Source organism: Hippoglossus hippoglossus, chromosome 7, assembly GCF_009819705.1.
Source record: "Hippoglossus hippoglossus isolate fHipHip1 chromosome 7, fHipHip1.pri, whole genome shotgun sequence".
In the NCBI taxonomy this organism is placed as follows: Eukaryota; Metazoa; Chordata; class Actinopteri; order Pleuronectiformes; family Pleuronectidae; genus Hippoglossus; species Hippoglossus hippoglossus.
This window is the reverse complement of record NC_047157.1, coordinates 20601595-20614615: the sequence shown is the minus strand read 5'-3', so window position 1 is coordinate 20614615 and position 13021 is coordinate 20601595. Positions and strand designations below refer to the sequence as shown.

General features: G+C 42.5%; 1 protein-coding gene and 1 non-coding gene across 2 annotated transcripts in view; both read left to right on the top strand.

The window, feature by feature from the left end:
• LOC117764128 (cadherin-4-like) overlaps positions 1–13021 on the top strand; it is a 226673-nt gene that overhangs the window by 212918 nt on the left and 734 nt on the right. The window lies entirely within an intron of this gene.
• Positions 10684–10766, top strand: trnal-uaa. The gene has a single exon. It is a non-coding gene; the product is annotated as a tRNA-Leu (tRNA).

Here is a 13021-nt window from a genome sequence, read left to right as displayed (position 1 = left end):
CCAGGGATTTAGCGCCTTCGCAATCTGTCTCTCTTCAGGCAGCGTTTCATTCATCTGAAATTTTCTCCTGAAATTGTTGGCATGCGAGTTCAAGAGGTTTTGAAAAGAAGTTAGCGGAAGGGAAAGTCTGTTATGAAGCGCCGCACTTTATCAAAGCAGACGGGCAAAACTAAAGCTTCGGTAATTGCGCTTTAAAAAGACAGACGTTTTGAAAGACAGTTGTGTTTTGTGACTTAATGAAAAAAAAGCTCCACTACCCATGGGCTTTTGTAATCATATTTCAGGCTCCTGGAACTGCATCTATACGGAGAACTTGGGGAGGGGGGGGGGGAGAGAGAAAGAGCTTTAGTCTTTATATTAAATTATTTAAATATGCAAAACATTTCACAGAGGGGACCGGCGAGATTCTGGTGAATGATAGAAAAGATTTAATCATTCCTTATCTTCTGAGTGCCCATTGAAATGCTCCTCGGTGGTTTCATCTTGATGTGGATTGACCAGATTCTCTATTAATTAAGAATATGATGAATACTTGAGGGGGGGGGGGTGTCTCCGTAGCTGCAGTGTTCTTCAGACGATGCGAAGGTGAAGGAGTCTCCGCTCGTATTCCTTTTGTATTTCCGACCGCTTTTCACCTGCTCCTCACCTGCGTTAAAGGGTTCGTTGAAACTATCTTTACCCTTTTTTCCGTCGTCGTCACGCAAACGGCAGAACGTGCGAGAGGCTGGCGACGGTTTCAAAGCGGAAAGGGAAAAGAAGTGACAAGAGATAAGTGGGAAATGGTACCTGTTAATGTAAATATTCATCATGCCATTAAAAAGAGATGAGGATGCGAGTGAGTCGACTATAAACAAGGGAAGGGAGTTTGATTAATAACATTTACAGGGTAAGAATCTCTTGATGTAGATCTGCAGATAAATGGGTTTAAAACGCACCTCGTCAGTGAAGCAACGGTCAGCGGTGATTTTTCCAAGCTGAGAGCAGGAGACTCGCTGCTGGATAAGCTCTCATCCATCAGCATACACAAAATAAACACAGCTGTTACTTCTTACTCTTTGTGATCATTTCTGACGTATAAATGTTGTATATACAGAACTTTTTTTTTTTATACATTTGGTGGACTGACTTGTCTGTGTCCGTGTGGTCTTTCCATTTTCTTTCACTCACTTGCTTTTTTATTTCCAATGAAAACCCGGGGCGAGGAATATGTCACCACAAAAAGCCATGTGCATTTAAGGAGAATCGGTGCGATTCTCAAACGAGCTTTCAGCCATACCCCCCCCCCCTGCGTCGCTGTTCAAGTTCCCCGGTGGTGAAACGGTTCCATCTCAAACCGACGTGTACAGTCTCCACTCGCACACACTCACTCCTCTAGGCCTTACTGTATATACGTGAGTGTTCTATATTATATAAGCCCTCTCAGCATCGTTCCAATTCAGCCACAGAGCTCCCACTTTACCGAAGGCCGTGCAGCATTCACAGGATACAGACGTACCTTTATCAGACGTGCAGACCAGATTCAGGGCCAAACACAGCAGGAGGCCCAACCCCCCCCTACACACACACACACACACTTTACACAAGGTAACTGACCTTTATCACTGTGTCATCATACATGACACAAACGCCATTACGATACTGAATGTTATCGCAGACTCGCAGTGACAAGTGGCAGCAAATCACCGGTGGAGTCGGTCAAACTTGACCCCCATTTAAATGCAATTTGTGAAACGGAGGAAGATTGATCTTCACCCGTTCCATCCGTGCTCCACTTGTCTTATTGACGTCCCCTCGCCAAAGTGAGGGGGAGAATTGGCCAACGAGGGAAGAGCTATCGCACTGCTCTAGTCCGTCCCTGTTCCCTGCAGCAGCTCCTCTGCCTCTCTGACTGGTGTTAGTTAAAGGACACGTGGTCTCACTGCGGACACACTGCCTGACCATGGACACGCACATGACGGGAGGCTCCAGCGGACGCCAGACTTTTTGTCCTGCCCTTGGAAAGAATCACAAAAGAACAGGCGGCGGTGTTTTCGTACTGGTTCTCCCGATACTGCTCAAGTGGAAGTGTACATAATGTAGTATTTGCTTGACGCTAAGCAGACTGAGTTAGGCAAACTGTAACTGTACAATTGGAGCTTTTTGCATGTGTCTTTTTATCATGGACAGATGAGTTCTATTACAGTAATCATACAACATTTTAAAATGTGTCGCAGCCCGCATGACCGGGGCTGCCGTTCGGGGAAAAAGGGATTCTGGTCGACCATACTCGCTTAGTTTAAAATGGAGGAGAAAAAAAAAATTTAAAAGCTGATAAAAAAAATTATTGCACAGTTATTGAGTCAGAAGACTTCTTTTGTAAATTGTCAACAGCACAAATATTTTGTATTGTTGTTTGTACCATTTTGTAAGAAAACAATGGAAAAAAAAAACCACCAAAAAAAATACAGAAAGAGTCTGTTGTTTCAAGCGTGTGTTTCTAGTGCCACTGCAATCTTGGTTTCCAAATACCGTACAGTATATGCGCAGCCTTGCAGATCAAACCTTGTAAAATAGACGCTGAGCTGGAGACTCCCTGTCAGCACCATGTGTTATAAATAAAATCTCCCCTCCTTATAAGAACACTGGCTCCTGTCTCTTCTTTGTCAAGTCGGGCAACTTTACACTGTGTTAAATTTCATTTGAGTTCAATGTTTTTAAATTGAAATAACTGCACATTAATTCAAGGTTATATTTCATTAAGGCAGGGTTATAAATTTCGTAAAATTAAACTTCAATTTTACCTTTATAACTCAGAAATACTGAAAAATTCTTTGAGACCGGTATAAGTGAACAAATGCATGTTAACTGTATATTGTGCTGTGAGAGAACACATCAGCACAGAACCAGACTCTTCTCAGGAGAAGGGGATGAGCAGACCGGATGAATTTCCAGCGAATGAGATCAGACACGCTGCCATTTCCAGTTTGCATTCTCCCAGTAAATAACATAACAAAGCACTCTGCACTAAAACAGAGGCTCACGTTGTGCACACACTGAGGAGCACGGCTGCACATGTGAGAAGTTCTCCAGGAAACCTTTCAACACTGAGAATGTCACGATGAGTCTGTTTAATATGTGGTTTATTGTGTCTTCCAAGTTTTAACGTCTCTCCTGAACAAACATAAACTAAAGTGATCAACACAATTACGACTGCTTGTTTGTGAACTGTGTCTGACGGGGTCGTGTCCCAAAGTGGGATAATGAAGTGATTCCCGAGCCGAAGCAGATGAAATGAAGTGACTCTGTGTAAAAACAGAAAGGGGAGTATTTAATTTCCTTTTTTCCCTTCTTTTTCTCTTTTATTCAACTTTAATGTTTTCTATATTTCACTTTTATGCTGCAAATGTCACCAGCGGAATCTAAAACAGACGTGATGCTACAGCTTATCTGTTTGACACCCACACGGATCTATGCAGAGCAGCATGTGCGTTTTTTTTTTTTTTCATGCTTGATATTTGTACTTCCTCAGCCAATTTGCTTTAATTATTCAATTATGAATGAAAACAATTTGAAAACATTTAACTGGCAATAACTGATATTTTTTAAACTATTACACCTGCCAACAGAGATTTCTGCAATTAGTGGATGAATGTTTAATGAAGTGACAGTATGAAAACAATGTGGTGATGTGAGAGGTGATGAATTATCACCTGAATCTTTTTTTGGTTCACTCTCAGACACGAGCTGGTGAGCCGCTAAAGAGGCAGAAACCAAATGGCACCAAGTGGCACAAAAATATGAGCAATATTGGCAATGAAATAAAATGGAATGAGCTAGAATGGCACTCAGTGGAGCGCATTAATCTGCCAAGGCCCAACAGCCCCTCCAATTCAATCAAGCTGCACCAAATTGCAGCCACTCATAGATATCAGTCCCCGAAATATACGCCCGATAACTTTCAGAGGTCTATAAATTAATCCATGAGGGATAACGGTTGAAAATGTCAAAGGGTGCAAAAGATAGATAAATAATCCTGAATCTGCCCCTTTGTCCTCATCCGTACCAACGTTTGGTGTGTTTTTGTGGAAATCCGTTTCTGCGTAATCCTGCTGACAAACAAAACAACCAGCGGTGAAAACATAACCTCGTTGGTGGAGTTATTTAAGGCAACACATCCGTTTAAGGGCAGAAAGCACTTGCATGGTCCTTAGACAACATGTTGCACAATCACATCCCTGTTTGTCAACCTTAAAACGTCTTGACTGACATTTCACTTAAATCTTAAAGGGATAGTTCACCCAAAAATAAAAATTCACTCACTATCTACTCACTGTCTGCTGATGGATGGGGGTGGGTGAAGTGTTTGAGTCCACAAAACACTTTTGGAGTTTACAGCCAAATCCAGTACAATTGAAGGAACTGGTGACCAATTCTTCACCAAACACTTCACCCACCCCTCCATCGGCATAGTGGTGAGTCATTTCTGGGTGAACTATCCCTTTAATTCAGCGACGGCGCCGATAACAAGAGCGGAAACCGGAATGTGGCGAATACATCCGCGGTCAGAGCAGCGTGAGGACGGGGATGAGCTGACCCCTCACTTGTTGTATTTCACCACAGCGGGTCAATGAACCGACAGCAGACGGCAGCTCCTCCTCATTGATTGACCTGTCAGAGCATGTCGATGCACACGCAGACAGAATGGGCCCCGCTGTTGCACACCGCTCACACAAGCACAGATGAATGCACAAATCTCCCTCCTCAAACTACAAGGAAACTGAGGCTAAACCGAAACCTGCCCCCCCCCCCCCCCCCCCCCTGCCAGCCTCACCGAGGGGTCGACAGGACGAATCAAAATGCATTAATTCAACTAACGGTTACATGGTTATCGGAACCGCCCCATGCTGGATTTTGACCCTGAGTTGATTTATACATGTGGGCGGTTTACAGCTGAGTTATTTTTACCAGCTTCACAAGCGACGTTTTACATGTCACCTGCATATTTACTATCTGGAAACCAGTGAGTGAAACGAGACCACTCACCTGTCCGTCAGTTAAATAGGGAGGAATCCTACAGCTAGTATTTCATTAGCTTACCTTAACTCAACCACTGAAAACAGCAACGGGTAAATAAAATGTTTACAAACCTGTCTCATATACATTTCAACTAATTAGTAACGTATCCAGAATGAATTTGATTTAATGAGGAAATATTAATGTATGTATTCTGTAAGTTATCCATCCATTGTCTGTACCACTAAGGTCCCGGCCACACATAAGCAAATATATTTTAGAGGCGAACCTTTGTCGCGCCGCTTCCTGTGGTGGTTCAACCGCAGTATTCCCTTTGCATTTACGTATGTGGTCTTACCCTTTACAGGGCCGCGGGGGGGGGGGGGGCTGGAGCCCTTCCCAGCTGACATTGGGTGAGAGGCGGGGGACATCCTGGACAGGGCCCGTCACAGGGCGGAGATACAGAGACAAACGACCATTTATACTCACATTAGCTTCAATTCAGAGTCTCCAATTAAGCCACAATGCAAATATGAGGAAACTCCTCACAGAAAGGCCTTAAATCAGGATATGAACCAAGAACATTCTTGCTGTGAGGCGACAGTGCGAACCACTGCACCACCATGACGATTTGTCAAGTAAAAATGTCGATACTGAACATGTACAGTAAGTGAAAATGTTCACTGACATTTTGCACTGCAGAAACCATCCATTTCATTTATATGTTTATGTTCAGATTCTCACAGAACTCCAAAGTTCACAGTGACATCCTGGATCGAACACACAAAAAGTCAAAACACACACATGAACTCACACTACTGATCCATCGTCATATAATACAGTGTGGGGGGGGGGGGGGGTAGTTATGAGTTTTCTCCCTTTGTGCACTTAACCAGAGCCTCTCATGATGTTAATGTCATTGACATCAGCAGTAAATGCATTTTGTAAAAGCGTATTACTTGTCTGCTAAATGAATGAGTCATTTTTGGAAAAACATGCAGCAAAAAGTTTTCTGAACTTATTGACTTTTTCTTGTTTAGCAAATTATTGCTATTTATTTTTTATTTTTATTGCTATTGTATTTTGTGAAAGCTAAAAAACAAACATATCCGTTCAAACTTCTCAACCTCATCCATCTTACATTCCTTGATGTTTATTTTCCTCCTGTTTATAAAGTGATTTTATCCCAGTGAACGACACGATCGTTACTGGTATTTGAAATCTTCCGATTGGTCAGAAACTATAAATGCTTTGATTAAGAGCCAAACATTCCATTAATCAAAACAGTACGAGTTATTCCGGTGTCCCACTGTAATCACCATGATTTATGAAACACAACACGTTCTGCTAACGACACCATTAATTAAACTACTTAATGCCTTAATGTCTCTGTCAACATACTTATCATCATAAAACACATGAGTGCTACTTATATAAACTCCATATATTTAAACTGTGGCTCTGAACCTCGTTGACTTGGGACCAAATGACGCCTACGAGTGAAATCTGTCACATCCAAGTGGATTCAATTAACTGAAGCTCGTCTTGGTTTGTGTCTCGGGAAAAAAAGGACAAAGTTAACGAAAAGTTAGTATTAGTTTGAGTTGCAGAAATGAAAGTATACACACACATATATATATATATATATATATATAGCTATTAATAGCTCTGGAATCTATTAATCCTTTATTTTATGTTGCAATAATATCTGCAATAGATTCAGATTCTTTACATTAAAGTACTAATACCATAATGTACTCATACTAAATTAGAAGCCAATAGCCAGCAATCAAAATCTTACTTTGAGTAAAACTACTACAGTATTATCAAGTATCAAGAGTATCAATGGTAATCATACACTCTATGTGGATAAAAAACAATATGAGTGTGAGTATTTATATGCACCTTGTTTCTGGATTGTCATTCATACAGTAATGTTGCAGCTCAAATGAAGTTGAGTCACTTCATAGACCGTTGGTTTGTCTCAGACAGGATGAGGATTCATATTCGTATGAAGCTGCTCATGTTTCAGAGGAATATATTTAACTTGAAGGTTCTCGGTTGGAATCTCAATTCAGCCGGGATCTTTCTGTGTGTTTGTGTGTTCTCCTTGTGTCTGTGTGGGGTTTCTCTGGTTCTCCAGCTTCACCCCTCAGGCCAAACACAAAGCACAAAGGGTTAATTGGAGACTCTAAGTTGACCACAGGTGTGAATGGTTGTTTGTCTCTATATGTTGACCTTGTGATACACCAGCAGCCTGTCCAGGGTGAATGCACCGTCAGCTGGGATTGGCTCCAGTTGACCCCCGTGACCCTCAAAAGATAAGCGGCATATATAATTAATTGATGAATATTCATCCCACCACTTCACATGTGTGTTTTAAATACTGCATATTTATTACTGTGCACTAAAGTCTCCAGACAAAGAATAATAATCATTTAAATTTCTTACTCTACTCTACAAGATATAACACTGTAAGAGAACAGTTTCATTCTGATTCAGCAAAGCTCATCATCCAAATAGGAACTTCTGGAATTGGCTGAACAGGAACAGAACTGAATGCGTCTGACTGATGTTTCACTTTTGCTGAAATAATCAATTAATGAAATTCTTTATTTTCTAGTTTAGATAAAAAAAAAATGTTCAGCTCTTTGCAGAAGGCGATGTTTCAACAACTTGCAGAAGTTATCAAAACGATCACAGATCTGCATCTGTTGTGTATATTGTTGCTCTAACGTTAGCATATAGCCAGGTGTGTGTATATATAAGTTATATATATACATTCCCTCAGGGAGCTCTGTAGACACAGTCCGACCAGTCATCCATCTACCCATACTATTCCCTCATATTCTCCATCAGTGACTTTCATTTCCTCTATTATAGCCCGAGGACGTGAAGGACAGAGGAGGATGCAGGAAAGAGGGAATGGCCCAAGTCTGACTGGATAGCTATCTAATGGCCGCTTTAGTGGACGGCCGGGCCGCCTCTGGACTCAGACATGGCGCACAGAGAGTGTAATGGAGATAGTGAGGGCGGTCTGCGTTCAGAGTCATCTCCAAGTAACGCATTTTCCTCCGAATGGTTCAAAATGTGCTCCTCGGTGTCATAAACAAATAGCTACGGCGCATTGGCTTTAGTGTCCTACATCAATTGTGATTTATCCGCAGCCATAGTGGACGATTGTATGTAGATTGCCTGATGCCCCGGCGGTGAACTCCTCATTTAATCCTTTCGCAGAGAGTAACTGCACCGTAGGGGAGGAGCGGGCTCTCGGGAGAAATGAGTTCAAACAGTCAAGAGAACCACGGAGCCATGCGGGGGAAACAATCCTGAAACTCTGCTCCGGCTCTGCCACGGGTCACCACATCAACTAAAGATGTCTGACTCACGCGGAGCCTTCCTGAAGAAGCCGCCAGTCGAGATGGGCAGGGGCAGGTAGCACGAGCGCTATGATATGATGGGAGTCGTTTCGAAGAGTCATAAAGGCGACTCAAAGCTGGAATTGGAAGTGGTAATGTTTCCTTCCCCGGGTCAGTGAGGCTGCACCCCAGAGAGAACGGCTGACCGTGTTATGGCTAGTGAGGGAAACGGGGATAAAGGAGTGAAGCTCTGGGCCCATAGTATCGCCTGAAATCAGATTTAGAATCCATTCTCACATCTAAATCGTATTACGCTCCACAGCCATTCACAGAGAAGCGATCCATCACTCACAGACACAGCCGCTGTCACCATGATCCCACCGTCTGTCACCGCTTACCTACAAGATATCGCCCCGATGGAGCCACTGTATCGGCTGCCGCTCCGAGATCCTCTCTGAACAGAACCCTACATCGCTCGCATCAACACGTTCAACTGTATTAATAATGAACAAACAATCCACAAGCAGACGATTTATTTCCCATTAAAGCGACATGTTTGATTTATGAGATCTTAGTGCAACAATAAAAACGCTTTGCCTTCACCGCTAAAATCTGAAATATTAATCTGAAGATACAGAGCAGGGATTTGGAAAAGTACAATAGACAGACTGAGAAGACCCCAGACGCTTAAGAGTAAAAAAAATCATTTTTATTGTTTTGCAGGGTGTGAAATGTCTTGAATTCAAATCCCCTTTGTAGTCTCTCCTGCTCGGTTCCGAATCTTCCAATTTTTTAATTTCCACGCAAGATGAGGCCTCAGGAGTTTACCGCCTCCCTCGTGGGGGACTTAACAAATTTGCGTCTCTTTCTTCCTTTGGCTTGTTTTATGTTACAACTGAGCTCTTTAAAGTACATTTCATGACGGTGCGTGATCACTGCAGCCGCTAAAAGTTTTGGAGTTTTGGTCCAGAGAGATTTGTCGTCCAGCTCCTCTGCACGGACGAAGCAGCCTGAAGAGAAGCGAGCGTTTCGCCTTCACCCCGTTTCCTCCGACTGCAGAAGATGCACAGATCAGACGCACGTTCCTCCGTGTTGACGACTGCTCCGGCAGTAAAAGGTCAGCTGTCGAGAGGTGCACCACATAATCAAGGAGGTGGATGATTTGAGGCGGCTCCAAGGAAGACTATTGGAATAACGTGCACATAGTTCAAAAGGATGGAGCTGCTGCTGTGCATTTATTTTCCATACGCCTTAGTTTATTGCCCCGAGTGTCCCGAGTTGAGAGGAAACAGGAACGATGCAAACAATAACTCCAGCCATGAGTGAAAATGTAAAATATACGCATACGGCTATAATGCTGATTTTTAAATTACAAATGAATTACTGCTGTGCTGTTGCTCTGCTCCTGGGAGAAGCTGATTTGGGAAATTAAATTTTCAATCTCTTTAAAAACCACAGAAAACATGAGGAGATTCAGGTGTTTTGAGTTTGGTGCATACGAATTTGACTCCAGGGTAATTCTGGGTAATTAGTAAAATACAATGGAAGTTCCATCCAGATTAAATGCAGAACGAATGGATGATGGACGTGAACTCCACTTTCACAAAGTCATTAGTGGATGATAAACATCTGTTTTCATTTATTATTATTATTTCATTTTTCAGATACGATTTTTATTAGAGTGTGTGTGTGTGTGTGTGTGTGTGTGTGTGTGTGTGTGTGTGTGTGTGTGTGTGTGTGTTTTGTATATTAATGGAATCCATTTACTATTCATCATCATTATCTTTTTTTTGTTCACAAAATTTCCAATTGTCAAGGCTAACTTTAGAAAGTGTTCAGAACCCAGCAATATTTTTTCCACATTTATAACATTACATGTGCGAGTGCAAAATAATTTCAACATCATATCCCAAGCCTGTAAATAAAGATGGAGAACGCGTGTCCACTAACGCTCCACCAATCGTGACTCCGTCTCAGCTGTCAATCATGATGTTTCACCCTGTTCTTATTGCATCAAATAACTAATCAATCATCAGTGTGATGAGAACTATACCTGACTATACCACGTCCCATCCACTCACATGGATGAGGTGGGGGTTTCTGACCTATACCACAGCCAGCCACCAGGTGGGTGAGCTGCTTTGGCTTCACTTTTAGAGAGCAGTCATGTCGTCCGACTTTATATACAGTCTGTGATATTGTCACTTTTTTGATGAAAGCAAACATATTTATATCTATAATAACATCATATATCGCACATGGACCACACATGAAACAACATGAACATTGAGTTTGTCGTGATTTTTTTCCACCTGAAGACACTGTCCTTCGTACCAGGATGGCCGAGAGGTTAAGGCGTTGGACTTAAGATCCAATGGGCAAATGCCCTCGTGGGTTCGATCCCCACTCCTGGTATTCTGCTTTATTCTTAATGTCCTTGCTCCAGTTATATATATGAATATGATATAAACAATGTATCAGACTATACCTTGAATAAAAAAAAAAATTTAGAAGCACTTAAATGACACTTACTAGCTAGTAGTTTGGCTTTCTTGAAGAAAATGTACTTTCTTGACTCTTCTTGTTCTGGGTTTGTACCTCATGGTTGAATGCACTTATTGTAAGTCGAGTTTATAGAAACCTTTTCATTGAACTGCTTCCTGCGTCTGCATTGACACTGATGAAAGCTGTGAGATTGAACCAAGATGTTAGTGTTGCGTCCGTAAAGGCTAAATCCTCTGAGTGATAACAACACTTTCACATGACACGTCATCTTTGATCCTCTGATAACATAAAAGGATTCATTTCTGAAGCTTTGAGTTTTCTTTTAACGAGACGATGGCACCATATGAGGTAATTTTATCAGAACTTCAAGTAAACTATCGCCTCAGCAGGAGGCTGGAGAGAGTTGTTTCCTTTTATTTAATTCTTTCAGATAACGAATGGAGATTTGCTCTCAGACAGGGTACTTGTGTTTAAGATCCCTCAGCAGTTCAATGAACCTGAACACTCATGTCTGTAAGTATTCGGTTTTACAGCCACTTAACTTCAACACAATGAATGCCAAAACTTATAAATGGTCATTACTGGCCGAGTCTTCTCGAGCTCGCTCAGAGGCTGATGTCACAGCGAGCGTTCTCGAGGTCGAGCCGCTGATGAGCCCTCGCCGAGCGTCTGAGAGGTCAGACCACGAGGGTCATGTGCTTCTGCCTCATGATTACACACTGTATTCCTAATTTTAGAAGTGAACCAGCAGTGGGCGCTCACTTATGGCAACATTAGAGACCTTCTCTCACTCAAGACAAAGTGGTTTCTCAAAGCCGAGGCAGCCAACTTGGACGGGCTACAACCAGCAGAGCGTGGCGATAATTGATGGACACTTGGCGTGCTCCGTGAGCCTGGCGATTTGTAGAATCCATAAAATGAGACGTTGAGGTAATTATCTTTGTCATGATATACTGGAAGCAGGAATCAGAGAGCTAATCGGACTGGCTGTCAGCTGTAGCATGCAGATGCTATCGGACCTCTTGTCCGCGGTGATAAAAATGAATGCGGGTCACTTTAACAGGTAACAGCTGCTCACGGCTAATTTGTTCAATTATGCGCCGAGGATGCAGGCGCAGGTTGTTTCTCAGTCCGGAGGGAGCGCCGCTCGTTCCCTCTCCCTTTGCTTCCCTGAATGAGCTGAGTAATGGAAATCCATATCCAGCACATGGAGCATGTTGGAAAATACCAGCGTGAACACATGGGTCTGTGACGTTTCTTGTATTTCACATCAGTCGATATCGATCATGTTCGTGGTAAAAGTCACATTATTTGTTAAACTCGGAGCCCGTTGGCTATCGCGTGACAACGAATAAGCCAATAGCGGGAACTGACAATACTTTAGGGCCTCTGGTGAAGACAGTAGATATCCAAGACTCTTCCTTTTGTGGAGAGATGCAAGAATGGAGTTGGAGTTGAGACACGACACGACCGTGTTTTTCACAAATAGGGATTTGAACAGTGATGTTTTAGGTCAGGACGACAACTTCTTTCCCTCAAATGACTGCAGATAAATGGAGCGACGCTTGAAAGCTAGTTCAGGCTAGTTCTCTGTGCTGCTCTGATCACGTGACATGCCTCACTCTCCACAGCCCTCTATGATACACACCCTCCCATCAATCTGTTTAATCTGCAAAGACTTCCCATCTCTCCCTTTGCTTGTCAATGTCTCTGCTGCCCTGCGTCAGTATCGCTGTCTGTCGATTCAGCCCAGCATCCACCTGTGGTATATTTAATCATCACCCCCCCGATATTAGTGTTATCATACTTGGGGAAAGTGATGAAGTCAGAGCCTGGACACCAAACTCTAACTTTGTGCTGCTGCTGCAATAAATATTTCAAACGTAGGTTTTCAGACTGAAATTAAAAAAGCTGAAAAACCGATGCATTTCAGTCGGTGTGTTTCCTCTCCACATGGATCAAAGCCTGCTCAGACGGGATTGGTTAAACTGGAAAAGTAAATCTACAGATTCTGTTTATTCACACGCAGAATCTGTTCAGAGATTACGTGGATTTAAACTTTTCTTTATGAGCAGAGAATGACAAATAAACAGCGAAACATTTGACTCACCCGATGTGAATCAATATGTTTAATATCTCCTCACTGTGTTTACACACGGCAAAAT